A 20,293-nucleotide genomic window follows, 5' to 3' on the forward strand; every position below is an offset into this window, starting at 1 on the left:
TTGATTTTATATAATTTAAAAAAATTAATTTTTTGAAAAGAAAAATAAAATTTTAGATAAAAAGAATTAATTTTCTAAATAAAAATAGATTTTTATGTGCAAAAATTAATTTTTTTCCATTTAAAAATGAATTCTTTTTTAAAACTGATTTTGTATTTAAAATTAATTTGGCTTATTAACCTAAATGAAATTTTTTATTAATCAAACTCAGATTTTTTTTATTAATATTAACCATATGTATTCCTACATATTAATAATAAATTTAAAAAAATAATTATATTTATAAATTTTATTTTAATATAAATACTATTATATAATTTTTTATTAAAATTTTTGACTGCTTCAAATATTTTTTCAAGTTTCCACTGTCTGTACTCCTACGTACTCTCATTATTTATTAAATTAGTTTATACTAAAAAATTTGGAATTATATAACTATTTTAGTCATTTTATATAATATTTTAGTCTTGTCCATGTGTATCCAAACATAATACTGGACATTACATTAGTGTCCTATCCATCGTATCCAAACACGATACACAAAACATAATTTTTAATATCTCTATCCTATTGTCTTTGTCTCAGTGTCCTGTTCTGTCGTGTCTCTACAAACAAACGCTACCGTATAGTCTTGTTTTCTATACTTGTAAACAAGTTTTATGTTAAAATAGTGTGGATAAAAAATGTCAACATTATGAATGCTAATTATATTGGTTTAATTTATTTTGAACGGTGATAATTTATTTGTTAGGCTTTATTAGTTTTGAAAAATTTTGACCGTTTTAAATTTTTTGTGAATATTATCCATCATATAGGAATTGGTCCATAAAATAATAAATTAAAACAACAATAATATCCTTCTAAATTAATAATAAAAAGAAGAAAAAAAATTAGAATATCACTATCTAACTCTTTTTTTTTTCACTGAAATTTTTATTTTATATATATATATATATATATATATATATATATATCCTCATATTTAACTTATATAATAATAAATATATTTTTATCTTTAAATCAGAGATAAATCCAAAAATTTAGTAGAGAACATGTCAAAAATTAAAATATTATATAGTTAAATATAATATTATATATTTAGTAATATATATAATCATAACTAATATTTTTTAATTAAAAAATCCTAATAAGTACTTGTTATATAAAAAAATTATCTTAATTTATATATATATATATATTATTTCAAATTCAATAAAATATAAAAAGTTATCTATTTTTTATTAGTTTATTTTGTTGAATATTATTATAACAGTAAATTATATTTTTATGTTTTATATCATAAACAAATATGCTATAAAATAATATAAATAAATTATTTTAATAACTTTTTTATATGTATTTAAAATATATTCTTGAATAAAATATATAAAATATAATTGTTTTAATAAATTTACTTAATATGTTATAATTTTAATATCATAAGAAAAATAAATAAATTTTAAAATAATTTATTTTCATGCATGTACTTATAAAGATTTTTTTATTATTATAAATATTAAAGTATTTTTATATGATAATACGTATGAGCATTAAGAGAAAAAATATCTAAAAAGAGGAAAAAAGTTTAAATTTTAAAAATTTAAAAAATATTTAATAAAAAAGATAAAAAAATAGTTATCTCAATTTAAAAATTATTACTTACTTTTGAATTTAATAATTTAATTATTTATCTAAAATAGTTAGTTACTCTATTTTAAAAATAAAATTATATAATATATAATAACTTTAGAGTAAAGTACCATTTCTATCCACGAAAGTTGAAAACGCTGACAAATCTACCCACGAAAGAAAGAAACTACCAAATGTAACCATCAATCGTGAGATCCGTGGGACGAAACTAACCAAGCCTTGTTCCGGCGTTGACTCCGTTAGTAACGCTACCTACGTGGCTATTCACGGCGTGACATGGCTTGGGGAGCTTCACACGTGGATTACTGAGTTGTATGACCGTTATACTATATCCTTAACCCCAGAATTCCCAAATTCAAACCTTGTTCCATCCCTAACCCTAGATTCACGAAAATCTTGGAAATTATAGCAATGTCGAGGAGAAGACTCTTTACTCCACCTTCGGACGGCAGTGGTAGTGTGTCTGCAAGCTCAATTTCGAAGAGGGTGCATGATAGGAAGTTCAATGGCAGATGTTACTGTGGGTTGGGGGTGACGCTGTTACAATCAGGAACGGCAATGAATCCTGGGAGGTGGTTCGTCCGTTGTCCGAATTGGAAGGTAACTCGTTGTACACCCTGTTCTATGTGAGTTGAATGTGAGTCTGATTTTAGTTTTTTTGCCATGGATAGAACTCAGACTGCAACTTCTTTGAATGGGTAGACGAAATCGAAGGGAAGTGGGAGGGTCTGAGACGAGGACTGTTAGAAAGAAATGTGCAGGAAAACGTTAATGAGGCTGAGGCTGAAGTGAAGATGTTGATGATGTTAGGGAGGTTTGAAGTTGAAGTTAGTAAACTTAGGGTTTGGGTTGTGATTATGTCAATGGTGGTGGTGTGTAACATTGTCTGTACTTTGTATCTGATTCTCAGAAGGTTTTGAGCCTATGTAGTTGTTAGTGTTATTTAAGGACAAAAATACCCATGTTCGATTCTGAATATGTCATTTGTAGACAGTTGGAATTCAGAAAATGTCAACCAAAGTGATATCAGATATGTAACTTGCAGATATTATCTATTACTAATTGCAATCGTTGTTTACTTTCTGCTCGAAAATAACATGAAATACAAGCAAAATAACCTGATAAGTATGTAGAAATTGAGTTACTTAATTGTTCAAGTTATAGGTATGAGCTATCAACAACGAGTATGCACCCATACCGAAAATTGAAGCTAAAGTATTTGACATATCCATCAAAAGTAAAATAAACTGCCATGGACAGTACAAAAAAGAACATAATCTTCCTTCAAGGATTTGGTGTGGAGTTGCTGCTTCCGCTTGACCCTTCCTTCAAGTGTGCAGTGGTGGACTTCAAAATTCGAGGTGGAAGGAAGGCAGGCTGCGGCCACCTACTTGAAGTTGATCCTCTCACTGTGGGAGTTGGCATGAATTCCATGAACCTGGAAGTAGTGCCCTGGGAGGCAGCTAGCATGGTTTGAGGTGTCACAGTGGGTGGCACATCAGATAGCAGGGGTGATGCACTACTAGTAGTTCTTGTTGCTGGAGCAGACTGTGGTTGCTGAGTAGTTGGCGGTGGTCTTCGCAGATTCTTCTTCTTCTTTGGTGGCTTGTTTGCAGTTGGTGGCCTAGTTGAAGGAGACCTCATTGGATTAGGAACTGGTTGAGGAGCTGGGTTGGTTTCCTATAAGAGTAGACACATATGAGTGGGTTGATAAAACAGCAGTTGTAAAGAGTTTTTGTAACTTAATTAGTACACTTACAGGTGGTGGCTGAGATGCTGCTGCTTCAGCAGCTTCAACAGCTTCCAGAGTTTCCTCCCAAAACATCTCCTCCATTCTTGCCGCATCCTCCTCATTATCTTCAGCAGCTGAGTGTGGAGTTGAACTTTGTCCCCCACCACTCCCAGCCATTGCCTCCTTCTTCTTGGAACAGCTACGACTGTTGTGTCCAGTCTGTAATACATTTAACATGAAATAAACATGGAGCATTGAAAGCACAAGTAATGAAAGCAAATGAAATAAGGTTTACCTTCAGGCAGTACTTGCAGGTGATGGGGCCATACTTTCTTGGAGCTCTATGAGGATCTGGGGTGGGATCTTTTGGGGCGTCGTTCTTTTTGTCTCTTTTCAATTTTGGCCTCCCAATCTGCTTCTTGTATACTGGGGGCAATATTGGAGGTAGATCAACATGCTGCCAATATTCTTGACTAGGAACCGGCTGGATGACGAACTCGTATGTGCTATTATACGCCCCCATAGAGAGCCAGTTGTGAGCATGTTCCTCTGGCCTCCTATTCTGGTATCCAAGGGCAGCACATGCATGCCTGCACGGCAAGCCAGTCAGTTGCCAAAACCTGCAGGAACAAGTCCTCTTTCCTATATCCACCATAACCTTATGTGGCAGGCACTGTACTTCATACACATTACCAGGATCATCTCCGGTGGGAAAAGGCCGCCACTTGTTGCTCTCCCTTTTCTCTTTTTCCAGCCTACTCTGCTGCACAGGAGTGATTACTCCATTATATCCCACCAACGCCTTCTTGTTTCTTGCAATTATGCTCATCATATAACACCTCACCTCTTCCAGCATAGTTATAATAGGCTTCCCTCTCATTTTCTTTATCCTAGAGTTGAATGATTCACAATTGTTGTTCGTGTAGTTGTCAGACTTTGGGTATTCACTGAAACCACTCCTACTCCATTGACTTGGAGGGATCCTGTTTAGATAATCCCAAGCATGGGGATTAACCCGTTTGATCCTATCCAGTACAGCATTAAACTCTTGGGAGGTTGTGGCCTTGGCACATCTCCACATAGCAATTTTCAATTCTGTATCCCCCTACTGTTTTCTAAAGTTCTGCCATATGTGCATAGCACAAAATCTGTGATGTGCTCCTGGATTCACTTCACGCATAGCAGGGATGAGGCCCTAGATGAGAAAAGCAACACAATTATATCAATATACCATATGAAGGTTAGTAACTATGACAGCAAGAGGTATGCATGATACATTGTAAGAAACTAAACGTGAACACATATACATAGCACACGAATTCAGCCCTTACCTTCTACATGTCTGACATGAAGTTGATTCCATTGATTGCAGCGTCACCTAAGTCTTCTTGTAGGAGTTCGAGAAACCACTTCCAGCTATCCTTGCATTCGCACTCCACAACAGCATACGATATAGGGTATATATGGTTATTATTGGCATCGTGGCCAATTGCAGTCAACAACTGGCCAGGGTAGTATCCCTTTAGAAAAGTTCCATCTAACCCTATAAAGGGCCTGCAGCCACTCGAAAAACCCTTTTTACACCCTTCCAAGCATATATATATCCTTTTGAACTTATGCCCAGTCCCTTCAACAAAATCAGTACTAATCCTCACAGTGGAGCCAGGGTTGGTCCTCATAATTTCATTAGCATAGTCCCTAAGAACTGCATACTGAGCTATTTCTGAGCCCTCTATTCGTTCTTTGGCTTTCACCATGGCCCTGTATATCTTCCTTTCGTTCACAATCACGTCATACTCCTTCTTGAAAAAATCTTGTGCCTGCCTTTGAGTCATGTCTGGATGATCACGGATCTTGTCCTCAAGCTCCTCTACAACCCATTTACCATCTGCAGATTTATTCTTATTAACTCTACTGCAGGTATGCTCATTCACAAACGTTTTCACCTGAAAGCTTAATGGAAATGACCGTTTTGCACAGTATATCTGCCACGGACAACTCTCATCATAGCATATGGCCTTGCACCTAGTTGAATCCACTCTTGGAAAGAATATGCTTCGGCCTAAGTTGATGTTAAACTTCCTAACTGCCTTCTTGAAATGGTCCAGATTTTCAAACTCCATGCCAACCTCCAACCTTACTTCCCTTACTGGAGCATCTGGATTCGCTTGAGGAAATGCTGCATGCTGACTGTCTTCATCATCACTTGCAATAGAATCCAGCTCCTCCGACTCGTAACAATGCATTCCTGCACTTGCCTCTGACATAAGTTCACCCTCCACAGGTATAAAAAATGAAGGATGCTTGGTTGGATCCTGATTAGGTATGAATGTTTGCCCTGAAGGTGGAGGCCTGACTGTTGATCTTCTCTTCCTCTTCTTTTGACTACCACCACCCACATCTCGATTTATATCTACTCCGGGCTGTGAACTGCTGGGTTGACTACCACTACCAACTGTTCCCTTTTCATTTTGAATGCTCTGCTCCTGAGACTCTTGTTCTTGACAAGGCTGTGGAATGTACTGTGTAAAAACCTCAACAGATTCAGCAGGCCCTTGATCAACAGTTGGAGCCACTGACTCCGCCGATACTGGAATTTGGTGTCCAATTTCTTCACTTGCAGCTGATACATTTGGTTGTTCAGGTTGTGGAGGAGTCTTCACCACCTGCTGAGACGGCGGTAAGTTGGTTTCATTGGGTGCATCTGAGAGCCGAACGATTCTTGGTGCCTCATCAAATGTTACCTTAGGTGAATGGGTGGGTATATTTGGTTGATCATGGCTTAAATATGGTTGTTGTGTGTTTGTTGTGGTATGACGAAAATCTTGATCTATCGAATCATCCTCTGTTTCAGCATCCGGTCCATGCACACCTCCTACATTCTCACTCAATTTCACCACTCTATTTCTCTTCTTCTTTGGGGTTGGGGTCCTTTTAACACAAATCTTGGTTCTATGCTTGATTGGGGTCCTATTAACATGTAATATCTCAACCTCTGGTTCAGGCTCATTGTTTTCTTCTACAAATTCAGGAAGGTCAATTGGATGATCAGTGAACACCTCAACTCTCCTCCCATTAGCAATGGCTGCTTCGTACATAGTCACCACATCCATGTCTAGTCTAAGCAACCTCAACCCACCATCCAACTCCTTCCCAGGTTCAAGCCAGTAAATCTCGCTCACATCATTGTACCCTATGTCCTTTACTAAGTCATTCAGGAAGAACTTATTAAGAGTATCCACATTCACTCTTTCAATTTCTGTTTTCTCACCTCCAACATATGCCAGTTTCCCATCATCACCCTTGACAAATTTTTCTCTGTGACTAATGACTAACGTAATGTGGATAGTTGCCATCTGCAAATATACATACACAGAAAACAAAACCAATTCACAACCACATCATACCCACTACAAAGACACCCTAATAAAAAATCATAAATTCACAACCATGCACCGAAAATCCAGGAAAACATTACAGAGAGATCAAAGGTTAGTACTTACCTATGGATGACATCACCGAACTCCAGAAGCTAACACGATCCACAACAACAACCACCCTCTCTTCAACACGAAGATTATTGTCGGCACCGGAGACTTTCTGTGAATGGAGAAGATGAACAGTTTCTTCTTAGGGCTCTACCCTCTGTTCTGTGAAACGCGCGAAGACTTGTACCTTTGATAACTCTTCAATTCTAATTTCCTTTTTTCTTTAAAAAAATTAAAATTTTGAAATCCATTTATATTTTTATATAATTATAATTATAGAATCCACGTGTGAAGCTCCCCCAGCCATGTCACGCCGTGAATTGCCACGTAAGTAGCGTTACTAACGGAGTCAACGCCAGAACAAGGCTTGGTTAGTTTCGTCCCACGGATCTCACGATTGATGGTTACATTTGGTAGTTTCTTTCTTTTGTGGGTAGATTTGTCAGCGTTTTCAACTTCCGTGGGTAGAAATGGTACTTTACTCATAACTTTAAATACTTAAAACCACCAACTTTGTTCAAACAAGTTATGTTTGTTTTTTTTTTAAATTTGTCCCTACTTCAAAAAAATCATTTATTCAAAATGAATGACTAATGTTATTTTTATTCTGTTTTTTTTTGTTTGTTTTTGGGTTTATATTTTTTTATGAAATTAGATAAAAATCTATTGAATAATTAAATTTTTTGCTGGAACATTTTGGTTTTGTTAAATATAATTTTGGTTTCATCTAATTTTTTTCAGCACAAATATAGAAACAATACTAACACGTGTCATCTTTGTTTTAGTGCCATGCCTCCTCAGCAGATGAGGAAAAATTTTTTCATCAGCACAGTAGCATTACCCTTTTTTTACAGCTGTAGAAGGAATTTTTTTTCTATATCGTAGCATTCGTTTTTATTGTAATATAGAGACGATAAAGAGGAGCCAAGTCAACCAATAATGTGTATCATGAAATCACTTGCCCTACAACTTTAAGTTAATAAAAAAAAGTACATCAATACTTAGATGGCTAACATATTTGTCACGCAAGAGGTTCTTTTTTTTTTTTAATTTTTGTTTGCATAAATTTTTACTAGCCTTATTTATCTTTTGTTTGCATGATGCTTAAATCATTCTTTTGGGGTCATCCAGGATTAATCTTTAAATCTTTAGATAATAGAATAAAAATTCTAATATCATCATATTATGAAATTATTTATTTCAAATGTTTAATCTAATAAAAAAATACATAAATAATTATATATCTACTAATATTTAAATTATTAATTTAGCAAATTAATTGTATTTTTGGTGAGAGGATTAGATATAATTGGCAAGTTCTAAAAGTTTCTTAATTGTATTTGTGTGTAAGCGTGTGGATTTTTTTTTTTAAATATATATGGATGGAATTAATTATTGGTTAGTTATCATTAGCCAATTTTAAGGTTTAGGTTTATAATTTAGTACTTAAAGTTAAATATTTATGATTTATGATTTAAAATTTAAGATAATTAAATAATATTTAAAAAATTAGCTAATATTGATAAAAAAAAGTTAATTAATTTTACTTTTTACCAATATCTATTTTATAGCTACTTATTATATCTACTCAATGTTGAAATATAACTAATACAAAAAATAACTTTGGATAAAAGGTAAAAACTAATAAATTATACATCTCATCACTCTCTCTAGATTACACTATTACTTATAATTTATCAAAATTTTTTAAACAATACTTTGCTCCATTGAAAAATTTGTCATCTTTTCTATTCATTGATTCTCTATATGGACTATATTATTTTAGTTATTCCCAAAATATAGAGTAACCCTTTTGAAATAGTAGAAACTTAATTATTCTATTGTTTGTTAGAAAGACAGAGTTAAATGGACTAAGTTAAAAATCACATTAATTTTCGATTGGATTGAACTTTACCTATTTAAAGTGATGGAATAATAAAGTGTAAAAACACACTTCTATGTGACTAGGGCAAAATAATTTAGCATGCTCTGTTTTGCTTAATTAATTAATAATAAGAATATATTAAAGGAAAGTTTTATGGTGGCATTGATTTTGGTGACTAAAGGTGACATAAATTTGACTTACAAATAAAATATTGATACATAATAAAAAAATTAAATCTAAAACTAAAATATTCTCTCTTTCTTATAATTTCTTATATCAAAATAATTTTTTAATTATATTTATAATTATTATTTTATTATTATTTTTATTTTAAAAAATAATTTCTTATAATTATTTTTATAACTATTTTTACTAAAATAATTTTTATAATTATTTTATTTTTTATTATTTTTATTATTATTATTTTTAATAATTTCTAAAAATAATACCAAAATTATTTTTTAATTATTTTTATTATTATTTTTATCAAAATAAATTTTTTTATAATTATTTTTTTTGTAATTTTGGAAAACTAAAACCAAAATAATTCTCTCTCTTATCATTTTTTATGATTATTTTTAAACTAACACCGAGAGGGAGAATATCATTTTGGTGTTAGTTTTTCGAAATTACAAAAAAAATAATTATAAAAATTATTTTTTAGAAATAAAAATAATAATAAAAAATTAAAAAAATAATTTTGGTGTTAGCTTTTGAAATTATTAAAAAAATAATTATAAAAAATTATTTTAGTAAAAATAATTATAAAAATTATTTTTTAAAAATAAAATAATAATTATAAATATAATTATAATTTTTTTTTGAAATTATCTTTTTTAATTATAAAAATAATTACAAGAAATTATTTTGATAAAAATAATCATAAAAAATTATAAGAAAGAGAGAGAATAATTTTGATTTTAGATTTAATTTTTTTGTCATATGTTAATATTTTATTTGTTGGTCAAACTTATATATGTCACCTTTAACCACCAAAATCGATACTACTATAAAACTTTCCTATATTAAAATGAAGAATATCACAACCAACTTCTAAAATTATAGTAATTGAAAGAAAGAAATAGAACATAAAAAAAGTAAATTGTACATTTATTTAATTTCTTGCAACTACTAACATATAACAAACTGAGAAGACCTAGTAAATAATTATTATTATTATTATCATCATTAATTATATTAATATCTTAATCAGTATAATTTGTCACATGATGGAACAATTATTGGGAGATGGATCAGAATTATAATAAACCGGATAGTAGCAATAAGGAGCAGATGGTGGAGCAGAAGGAGTAGTGTAATAGCAAACACAATTATTATTATTATGTTGCTTGCGTTTGTTGTCATCATTCTCCTTCGATTCTTGGACACTCACGAGGTTTACACATTTAAACTTGTTCCTAAGAACCCTAACCAAACACACCGCATCAACTTTTCCAGTCACCACCAATTGGTCTCTATCATCACCTTCCAATGCCACTGAGCTTACACCTGAATAATAACTAATTAGTGAATTGAAATCATAGCATTAATTACTATATCATTGTGTACAAAATACGTGGTTACCTTTTTCTTGAGATGCAAGTTTGAGTGCCTTGCTTCTGCATTTGTCACAATCCAATTGCATCTTTATGGTTATTTTTTGCTGCACAAGAATACATATATTTAGAGTTAGTTTCACATGCATGTCATCACTTATCACACTTCCTGAGGATATTAACCACATATATAGCTAGCTAGCTACTACAAAATTAGAAGCTTTATGTGCAAATTTAAAGTTTGAAGTGGTCCTGCACAAAGTAGTTATAATTAAAACATTATTAATTACAAGTATATTAATTATTAAATGTCAAATTGATTTATTTTTAATTATTTATGAATTTAATTAATATATGCTCTAAAAGCACATTTTAAGATTTCTATGATAGTACTTCCCTCAAATATTAAATTGAAAAGAGGAAACAATATGAATGATTATATTTTTAATAATTTTAAAATAAGAAAATTTGTATAGAAAAAAGATAAAGTTTAAATTTTCAATAATACATTTGTTGTTTATTTATTAAAGTAGAAAAAATAAAAAAAATTATAATAGTTACGTATGTTAGACACAAGTTAACTAAACTCTAATTTTATTTAAAAAATTGTATCTGGATAATAAAAGAGTTTTCTTTAATCATTTTTTAATAGTTATTAAACTTTTAAAACTAAACAGTTTCTATAACAAATATTTTTTTAAATAAAATTTCAATGACAATAAATACACGGATATTATTGAATTCTACAAAAACCTTTTTTTTTTTAACTTTTAACGAGTATTGTTAAAGTAATATTTAAGAAAACCCATTAAAAATATAGGTGTTTATCAATGTTTAACTCACTCAAAGGATAAAAAAGATATTAGATTATGTCATACTACAATACAAAAATGGTAAAGTAGATGCTAATATGATAAACTAGAAATTGAATATTCAAAACAATATCTCTCTCTATAAAATCAATACTAGGCAAAACCAAAGTTATTTTTTTAATCACTCTCCAAAGACAATGTTCCCTTATTATAGTAATCTAATTGACTTTAATTAATATATAATACGGAGAATTAAAAATAACAACGACAAAATGATCCTATACCAATAAATTGTTTCAAAGGGTTGGATCTTATGTATAACCCTAAAATTGAAACTGCTATAACGATTAATTTATTAATGAAATTAAAAATTTGCTTATAAATTATTGCAGGTTTAATTTATTTGTAGGTTTTACGAAATAAAAATGTAAAATTTATATCCTTAAAAAACGGTATACACTTGTTAAGGAAGTTAGAAATATCGCTCATAAATCATTGTAAGTGTATGAATTTTATAAACAAATTGTAAAATCCTATCACCTATAGCAATTTATGTAAATTAAAAAATGAAAAATATGTATACAAATTCGGTTTGAGATAATTTAGTAGCTGAATATTTTTTTAATTATATTTATGTATGTGAAAATAATTTATATGTATATAATATATAGTGTCATATGAGATCTTACCTTCATGATTGGAGACAAAATGGGTAGCTTTATGTAGTGTTGTTGAAACCTATCGGTGAAACAAGCCTTTCTTATTGGTTTTTCATGTAAAACTTTAGAGTGAGGTGCTTATTTACTTTCTGCCTCTCTCTTTAGTCTTTATATATATAGTGGAGTGTATAGTAGTAGTTTCTTAATATCTTAATTATTTCATTTTTTAAGAATTTATAAAGTAAATATTCATATATGTATTTTCTCCTCTTGATAGTGTAACTGTAAATAAAGTAAAAATAATTAAGGGACTAGTAATAAGGGAAAGGTGTGTGTTTTGGGTATAACTAATGAAATAATGCATCAAGCTGAATTGGTAAACTCTTTTGATGGGCCCAAAGAGAGTGAGATGTTATAATAAAATCTTCTACGAACCATACAAAGAAAGATTTAAGAGAAATTTGGTCTCAAGGGATGTCACATTTAGAGTAACGTGTGTAAAACTAAAAACTATAACTAGGCTAACCGTTTTTTTTTTTTTATTTTGAGAAAAACAGAACAAATAAAAGCAAAACTATGTAGCTAATGGTCACATGTCATCATGGGTGAACTCTGCAAAAACATAACATGTTACTAGCCAAATCATGAATGATTACTAATTTACAACTTATATTAATCATACTATTTAATCGATTAATCACTAAAAATATATTTTCTAATGCAACTTCACAACAACTATACTATTTCACTATACAATTTAAATACTCATTACTTAATTACTTAATTATTACAACTAATTTATCTTGCTTCTTCTGTTTAATAATAATTGACGTATATATACAATAATATTTAATATTTATTTTTTTATTATATCTGAACAGTAGTATTATTATTCTTAGGCAGCTTTAGTAGATCTATATTTTATATATCTATATTTAAATAACCCAACAAGTTATTTGTAACTGATATAATTCAAAGAAACATTAATCACAAAAGTTAATTAACTAATTATATTTTCTAATTCTATTACAAAAAAAAAATTCTAACATATTCTTCAACTAACTAACAACATCTAAACATAATAACAACAAATTATCATAATTGCTAATATTATAATTTTTAAATTAATCATCAGATTTTATTAATTAATTAAAATTTCTAATACTACTCCAAAAATTTTTTTACAAAATCTGTAACAAATAACATTTAAATATCTATCTACCTAACTTCAACATTTAACCATAAAACACAAAAAAATTTCCTACAAAATTTAATTAAAATTCAGAAATTTGCAAAAAATTAAAAATTTTAACTTACATAATCAGGATGAGACAAATAATTTACAATGTGAAGCTCAGGACGATCAACATTTTTAGCTTTGTATTTTTTAGCCATTTCTACAGATTTTATTGCATGCAACGTTCTTGAAGAAGAAGAGAGGAAGAGGATGAACACAGAGAGAAAGAAATGGGGTTTGAGGCTTGAAAATGATGTTTCGGAGTGAGGGAGTGGGAGAAAGGGGGTATGCTGGCTGCTGGGGCACCGTCCTGGGGAGAAGCTGCTGTTCGACACGTGGAAGGGGGCGCAATCGGACGGTGCGTTTCATCCACGATCAATCGGAGGGTCCGATTCCTCCAAACGCTGGGTCCGATTCGTGGGAGGGGGAATCACTGGGTCCGATTCCTGTTATGGCCTTCTTCCTGACACCACACCCTTGTTAAGCACCCAGTCACCCCATATCCACGCCTAACACTAATACTCTCCAATATCAAAATTAAAAAGTGTTTTGCAAAATGTGAATTCTGATAAAATTGAAAGCCAAATTATTTATTTTGGTAAATTGTCCGTACTTGAATTTTATTAGTTTATTACAATATGCTATTCTTAGAAAAACAAACAATTTAGTTAATGAAAATTTCACATGCGAATCAATGTAATCTCCAAATTTTAAAATCAAATAAGTCATAATGACATTAATTTATAGCGAGATCTCATTACACTATCAAACTTTTGTTAACACTTTCTCCAAAAAATCACACACGTTAATATTCCATTCTATCATATCAAATATTAAACAACAGACTCTAGACTCTGATCCAGAACAGAACATAACACAACACCACAACACAAAGCACTCTTATTAAAGGAAAATCTTCTTTCATTTTTCGATTTTGTCCCCGAGCTTGACACCAAGAACTCTCTCCATCTTAGCGAGCACGGCCTGGTTGGATTGGACTTTGCCGTTCTCGTACTCCTGCACCACCTGCGGCCTCTCGTTGATCTGCTTCGCCAGCTCTGCCTGGCTCATCTTCTTATTCAGACGGGCCTTCTGTATGGCCTGCCTCATCTCCACCGCCACCCGCTCCAGCGCCGCGAGCTCCGTCCCTTCCTCCAGCTTCCTCGCGTTGATCCCAGGCATGGGCTTCCTGTTAGACCCCACGTTAAACTTCTTGAGGGTCTGCACCTCGGCGCCCGACCTCAGGGCCTGGTTCACGGCCTTGGAATTACGAAGGTCCTAGGCCTTGGGCCTGGAGAACCACAGGCTCTCAGTCCTGTGTTATGGTCCCCGTTGATCGAGTCAGCATCATTGCAAAACACGAGGTAAAATTTGAAGAAAAATGAAATGATGAATTGAATAAAGAAAACTGGTTGTGAGTGAAAATAAATTAAGAGAACCAGTATAAAATATATGTTTATGTTGAAATAAATTAGTATAAATTAAATCCAATATAAAAAAAATATTAATATAAAATATATATTAAAATACAAATATACATTAAAAATAAATTAAACTACATAAATATTTATATATAAATATATTAGTGACTAATTTTAATATATAAATTATTGTGAAATAAATAAATAAATAAGGAAGAGGTAATAAATATAAAAGTATAATTATATAACTCTAATAGTAATATTCACCACAATTATTATCATAATATAATAGATATGATTAATATATTTACTAATATTATAGTAAGATATATAAAGAGAGAGAATAAAAATTAGTAATATGAAAGAGAGAGAAGAAAGATTATTATTGCTTATGTATAAAGAGGGGAGAATGGTATTTTTTGTTATGTCACATTAACGGAAGTTAACTTCCTATTTATAAGCATATGAAAGGGATATTGTCAACCTTCATTAATTTCATTTTCTTTTGAGAATGTAAATTTCATATAGAAAATGGTCATCCTCGTCCCATTCCTATCACAACATAAATAATATTTTTATATATTTTTTGTTTTATTTCCTTATTTGGATGTTAATTATAGATTATGAACTTCAACAAAGCAAATAATGAGACAATGGACGAAAATACAGTATTTATATTCTTAAAATTTATTATTAAAAAATAATATTGTATTTGAATAAAAAATATAAGAAGTAGTTTTAAGCAAATACTTTATTAAATTTCCTTAAAATTTTGGTTTTTAAAAAATGTGAAAATACTTAAATCAATTAAAAATAGACTAAAGGATTATTTTAGTTTTTGGATCGAATCTTACTTAAAATACTGTCAATTGAAATATATATATATATATATATATATATATATATTTTATTTCAAATGACTTTAATTTACTATAATGTTATTCGTTCTATTAAATTTAAAAAATATTTAATATTCTTAATAACATACATAACAATTACGAAATTAGTTAAATAAATATTATTAATTTATCTTTTTAGTTTTCATATCATGATTATATATTGGTCTTCTTGTTAATTTATTAATCTTAATATTTTTTTAATATAAATATTGTTAATTTTTTCTATCTCTAAAATTATAACATTGAAATTGAAATATATATACATGTTAGAAAGATATTATTTAATTGATAATATTTTTACTTTACGCACATTAACAATATTAAATATTTACCATATCAATAGTTGGACAGAAAGGGAGAAACCGAGAAAGCAATTTATAGTTTTGCAACAGCCAATTTAACAACAACCGTGCTACGTTACCAAGAAGTAATCTGCCAATATCTGCCAAAAGCTTATTGGGCTGCTAGACAAAGCCCACTTGTTTAAAAAAACACATCCTAAATTAACTTTGTTAATCCTACTGTAACCCTTTTTCACTTCTTCTTACGGTGGAGACACACCCCCACTCCCCCATCTCCACTTGCAGCGCCGCATAGCACGCCGGATTGCTGTCTTCGCCGGTCGCATTCCTCAACCTAATCAACGCCGCCGGGAAACTAGTTGCCGCCATTAACAACCACGGTCTCTCATCCGCAAAACTGACACCCGGCCGACAGATGCGTCTCTTCTCTGCTGGACCAGCCGACAGTGCGTCCGCTTGCTCTGCCTCCATGCACGCCTCGTTGAAAATCTCCCTGTCCTGCTGAAGCACCACCATCCCACTTCATCTCTTGTATCTGACCAGCCCCAGTCAACGCCGCAACTAGCACCGGCTCCAAGACGCGTCGCTCAGACGCTTCTTCCTTCATTGGCGCCACTGATCTAACAGGTTAGTAGTAGTATTTCATGGTTTATGTACCTAGATGTGGCCGATCTGTTGAGGGTTCATATACTTGGATTAGGTATTCATATAAGATGCATTTTGAATTTGTGGATGTTATTTTTTGTAATGTTAGAAGTTAAATTATATGAACTGATCTCAGTTCATTGTGCTTTGCTGCAGAGCTTTTGTATGCATTATTAATTGTTTTTGTTTAGGGAATCCGCAAATGTGGGATAAAAATGGGGTTAAGATAGTCTACGGAGTAAATGTTGTGCCATTTTGGAGGTGTCTTTTCAGGATGTGTCTAACTATGAATGTGTTTTCTAATTGAGGTGTCTTTTCTGGCAGTGTCTTATATGTATGTGTCTTTTTTCTCTCGGATGTGTCTACTAATGGAGTTGTGTAATGGATATGTCTTTCACTTTGCTATTTCTGTTTCTGTCTGCATTGCTGGATTTCTTAAAGGTTAACTTTCCTTTAGTAATTTACTTGCATTCTTTGATCATGCTAGTTATGTTGAGTTACTTCGTTTTCAAAAACCTCTATGTGTTACTCGTCTCATCACATGAACATTGATGTGTCTTCTTTTGGATGTGTCTTTTGTTTAAAACTTATTTTGATGTGTCTTTAATTGATGAGTCTTCTAATCATCCCATTCTTTTGATTCATCAATAACTATTTTTTTATTCTGCCCTATATTCCCATTTTAGAATGTTTGTACTGATTCTTGCTGATAATGAGCCAATGGCATATCATTCTTCTCATAAAGCTTTCCTACTCCGTTGACTATTATTTTCTATGAAAACCAAACATTAAAGTTTGATTGAACTGCTTGCAGCAGCCTCTTCCTACCAGCTTTTAGTTTTTTTGCTTTTCTCTTTTAATAGGTGGTGACCCTTTCAATGCTGAAACAAGCTATGCCCTTAATTTTGGAGCAAGAGGAAAAACAAGAATCATGAAAAAAAATCAAAATTATTATTTAATTTCAGTCTTCTTTTTTTCTTTTTTTTTTCAACTGAATAAAACTCACAGATCAGGTGACAGAAATATAGTGATTTAATTTTCAATTTTTTTTAGCTCTAGAAATTCAAGCATGGAAGAATAGAAGACATATAACCATGTATTTCACAAAAGCCCTGGTATAACCATACAAAGAATGACATCACAGTAGGTGATTTGTTTTGGTTCTGACTAGCCATTTCAAGCTGAAAGCTAGCTGCTTACTCCTCTAGTTTATGATGATTTAATTTCTCCTAAATAACGTTGATAAATCATAAATGTTACAATTATATATCTCTAATGCTTTTGTGTGGAAGATGCTAATTTTGTAAATACAATGATAGATTGAAGAATAATATATAACTATTGAAAATTTGTAACAATTCAGATTAGTTTGATTGTGGCCAATGCACACAAGAATTTCTATTTTTGCCAGCTCAAGTACCTTCATAGCACATTTAATTAAGCCTGTTAAATATCCATGTTCGTTTGGATTTATGAATCATTGGTAACCATGTTGTCTTCTTGGAGCTATAATTATTCTTTTGCTCAAAGGGAAGAGTCTTCAATCTTCTACTCTTTCTAGAGGTTATAAACAAATTGCTACAATCTAGTGGAACATCAAGTCATTTTCCTATTGTGATAGCAATTACCTGTTTCTATTTATGTTTCTACGTAGAAGATAGCCACAGGGAGAAGAATATATTGGTCACATTCTCATTTGCGTTGTCTTTAATGCTTATATATACACTTTAATGCTTATATATCTATGTATATATATCGATAGCTCTTTTTAAATCAAGTTATGGACCAAGAAAAAGAAATGGAATGATAAGGAAAATGGATCAGGATGTGTGTTAACTATCGATGTGTTTTCTAATAGAGGTGTCTTTTTTGGTCGTATCTTCTATGCATGTGTCTTTTTGTATTGGATGTGTCTACTAATGGAGCTGTGTTCCAATGGACATGTCTTCCATTTCCTTAATGGATATGTCTTTTATGGATATATCTTATATTTAAAATTTACATGGATGTGTCTTTGATAGATGTGTCTCCTGTTGAATGTGTTTATTGGATATGCCTTCTTGTTAAAAACTTTTTTGAATGTGTCTTTAATAGATGTCTCTTTTGTTATAAGAGAGGGAAATTGTAGCTGCTCGCACTAAGTATGAGAAGTTGGAAGAGCAGATGGAGGAAGCTACAACTAACTTGTTCTCTCAATAAAGTCAGATAGAGGAATTGAAGTTTCATCCAAGGGAGTGTGATCAAGAGGTTGCTAACATGAAGAGTGCTCTGATCGAATAGTTTCTTGTTGGATTCTCAAGTTTTTTAAGATTAAGTGATTTATACTCTTAAGGATTTGTTAGATTCTTAGTTTGAACGTAAAGAAACATAGTTTATTCATCAATGTAGACATATTCTCAAAAGTTTATATGAATGTATGTGTATATGATTTTTCCAAATTTCTCAATTTTTCTTTAGACGTATTTACATCAATGTAAGTTCAATTGTTTGTTACATCTATTTGGTTATAGTGATCCTATAACTTGTCATCATGCTGAGATGTAATGAAAGAAATCATAATATTCATTCAACTTATCCATACAATTTACATAACTGTAGAATCAGGAATTCATCATGACCAAAAATACTGCAAGAACTTTCTATTTAGTTAGAGGGGTAAAGCTACATCGTAATTAAAATTATTATATCAATGCCATACAACTAGCTAAACAAAAAACAACTTTCTATTTGCTACACTTGGATCACGTCTTTTCCACTTCATCCGGTTCATCAACTGTTTCAAATTCCTCTTCCATTAGTTCAGATTCATCAATCATCTTAAAGTAGATTTTCTGCTTTTTCAATGTGGTCTTGCAGCTCGGAATCCTTGAGCATATCTTCTGATGACGTAGTACATTGCTTCTGCAAAAAGCAAAAATGAAAAATAAATAGAGATGTTGTGATTTATTAGCAACTCAGCTTCTTTAATTTGTTGATCTTCCTCTTCACAGCCTGTAGAACATTAAATAGTAGCTAAGACCAACTTAAATTATAAAAATCATCTCTGCTAGTGGAGATTTACTAAAATAGAAGTATAGAAGCTATTCAGAAATTTTACAAACCGTGTTAAAATTTTAACTTGCATAAAGAGGCAGCAATCTTAAAGCAAACTTGAAAATGAATGTTGTTAACTAAGTTGCCTACTTATTATAACACATGCAAGGCAAAGACATGCCTCAGGGGAACCAGGAGCAATACCAACCAAGAACAACCATTTTTCTATAGGGTCACATAGATAATTAATGAGTTGATTGTTTGCCAAATTAGTTCTTTCAAACATTTTCACAAGTTCAGAATATCCTACATGATACATATATCATAGATCAACAACCCATTTAACAATTTCCATACAAGCTACAAGCACCTCAATCAAAATGCATAAGATGGAAAACATATTTGAATTAGCAAAATTATGTCTCACCTTCAATTGACCAATGGTATACAGACGTCTGTGTCACAAGACCCAACAACTTGGGGCTAATCCCATTCCAACAAACTACCTGTACATAATATAATCACATTCCAAAGGGATTAAATAAAAATAAAAGAAACAATTATAACTCAAAGAAACATCTACTTTTAAAAATAGATGGATGATGGACGATGGAACAAGCTAGGAATTCCTTACTGAAAAATAAGGTCACATTTCTACAACACTCAACATTAATGCAATGTATACAGAAAGCTTGACAAAACAGAAACAATTGAAAGAGACTCCAAAACATAAACTGCAGTTCCATTATTTTATCAAGCACACTCTATGCCATGCACTTCAGTACTTACCTAATTCCTAAAAAACCTATGATAATTACTTTAAGATTAGAAAATGCACAATACAATGTAGTACTTTGTAAATCTGATACGAATTATCTCAGTCTATCAAATTCTCAATAAATACTAAGCCCTAGATAAAGCTCCCAACTTGAAATATTTTTCTTCTTTGCCCCAAAAAATTGAAATGGAAAATA

At 31.2% G+C, this 20,293-nt stretch overlaps 1 pseudogene; it reads right to left on the reverse strand.

The window, feature by feature from the left end:
- Positions 1-13,940: 13,940 nt before the first annotated feature.
- LOC130979107 (multiprotein-bridging factor 1c-like) lies at positions 13,941-14,367 on the reverse strand (annotated as a pseudogene).
- Between the last annotated feature and the right edge of the window lie 5,926 nt (positions 14,368-20,293).

Source organism: Arachis stenosperma, chromosome 5, assembly GCF_014773155.1.
Source record: "Arachis stenosperma cultivar V10309 chromosome 5, arast.V10309.gnm1.PFL2, whole genome shotgun sequence".
NCBI lineage: Eukaryota > Viridiplantae > Streptophyta > Magnoliopsida > Fabales > Fabaceae > Arachis > Arachis stenosperma.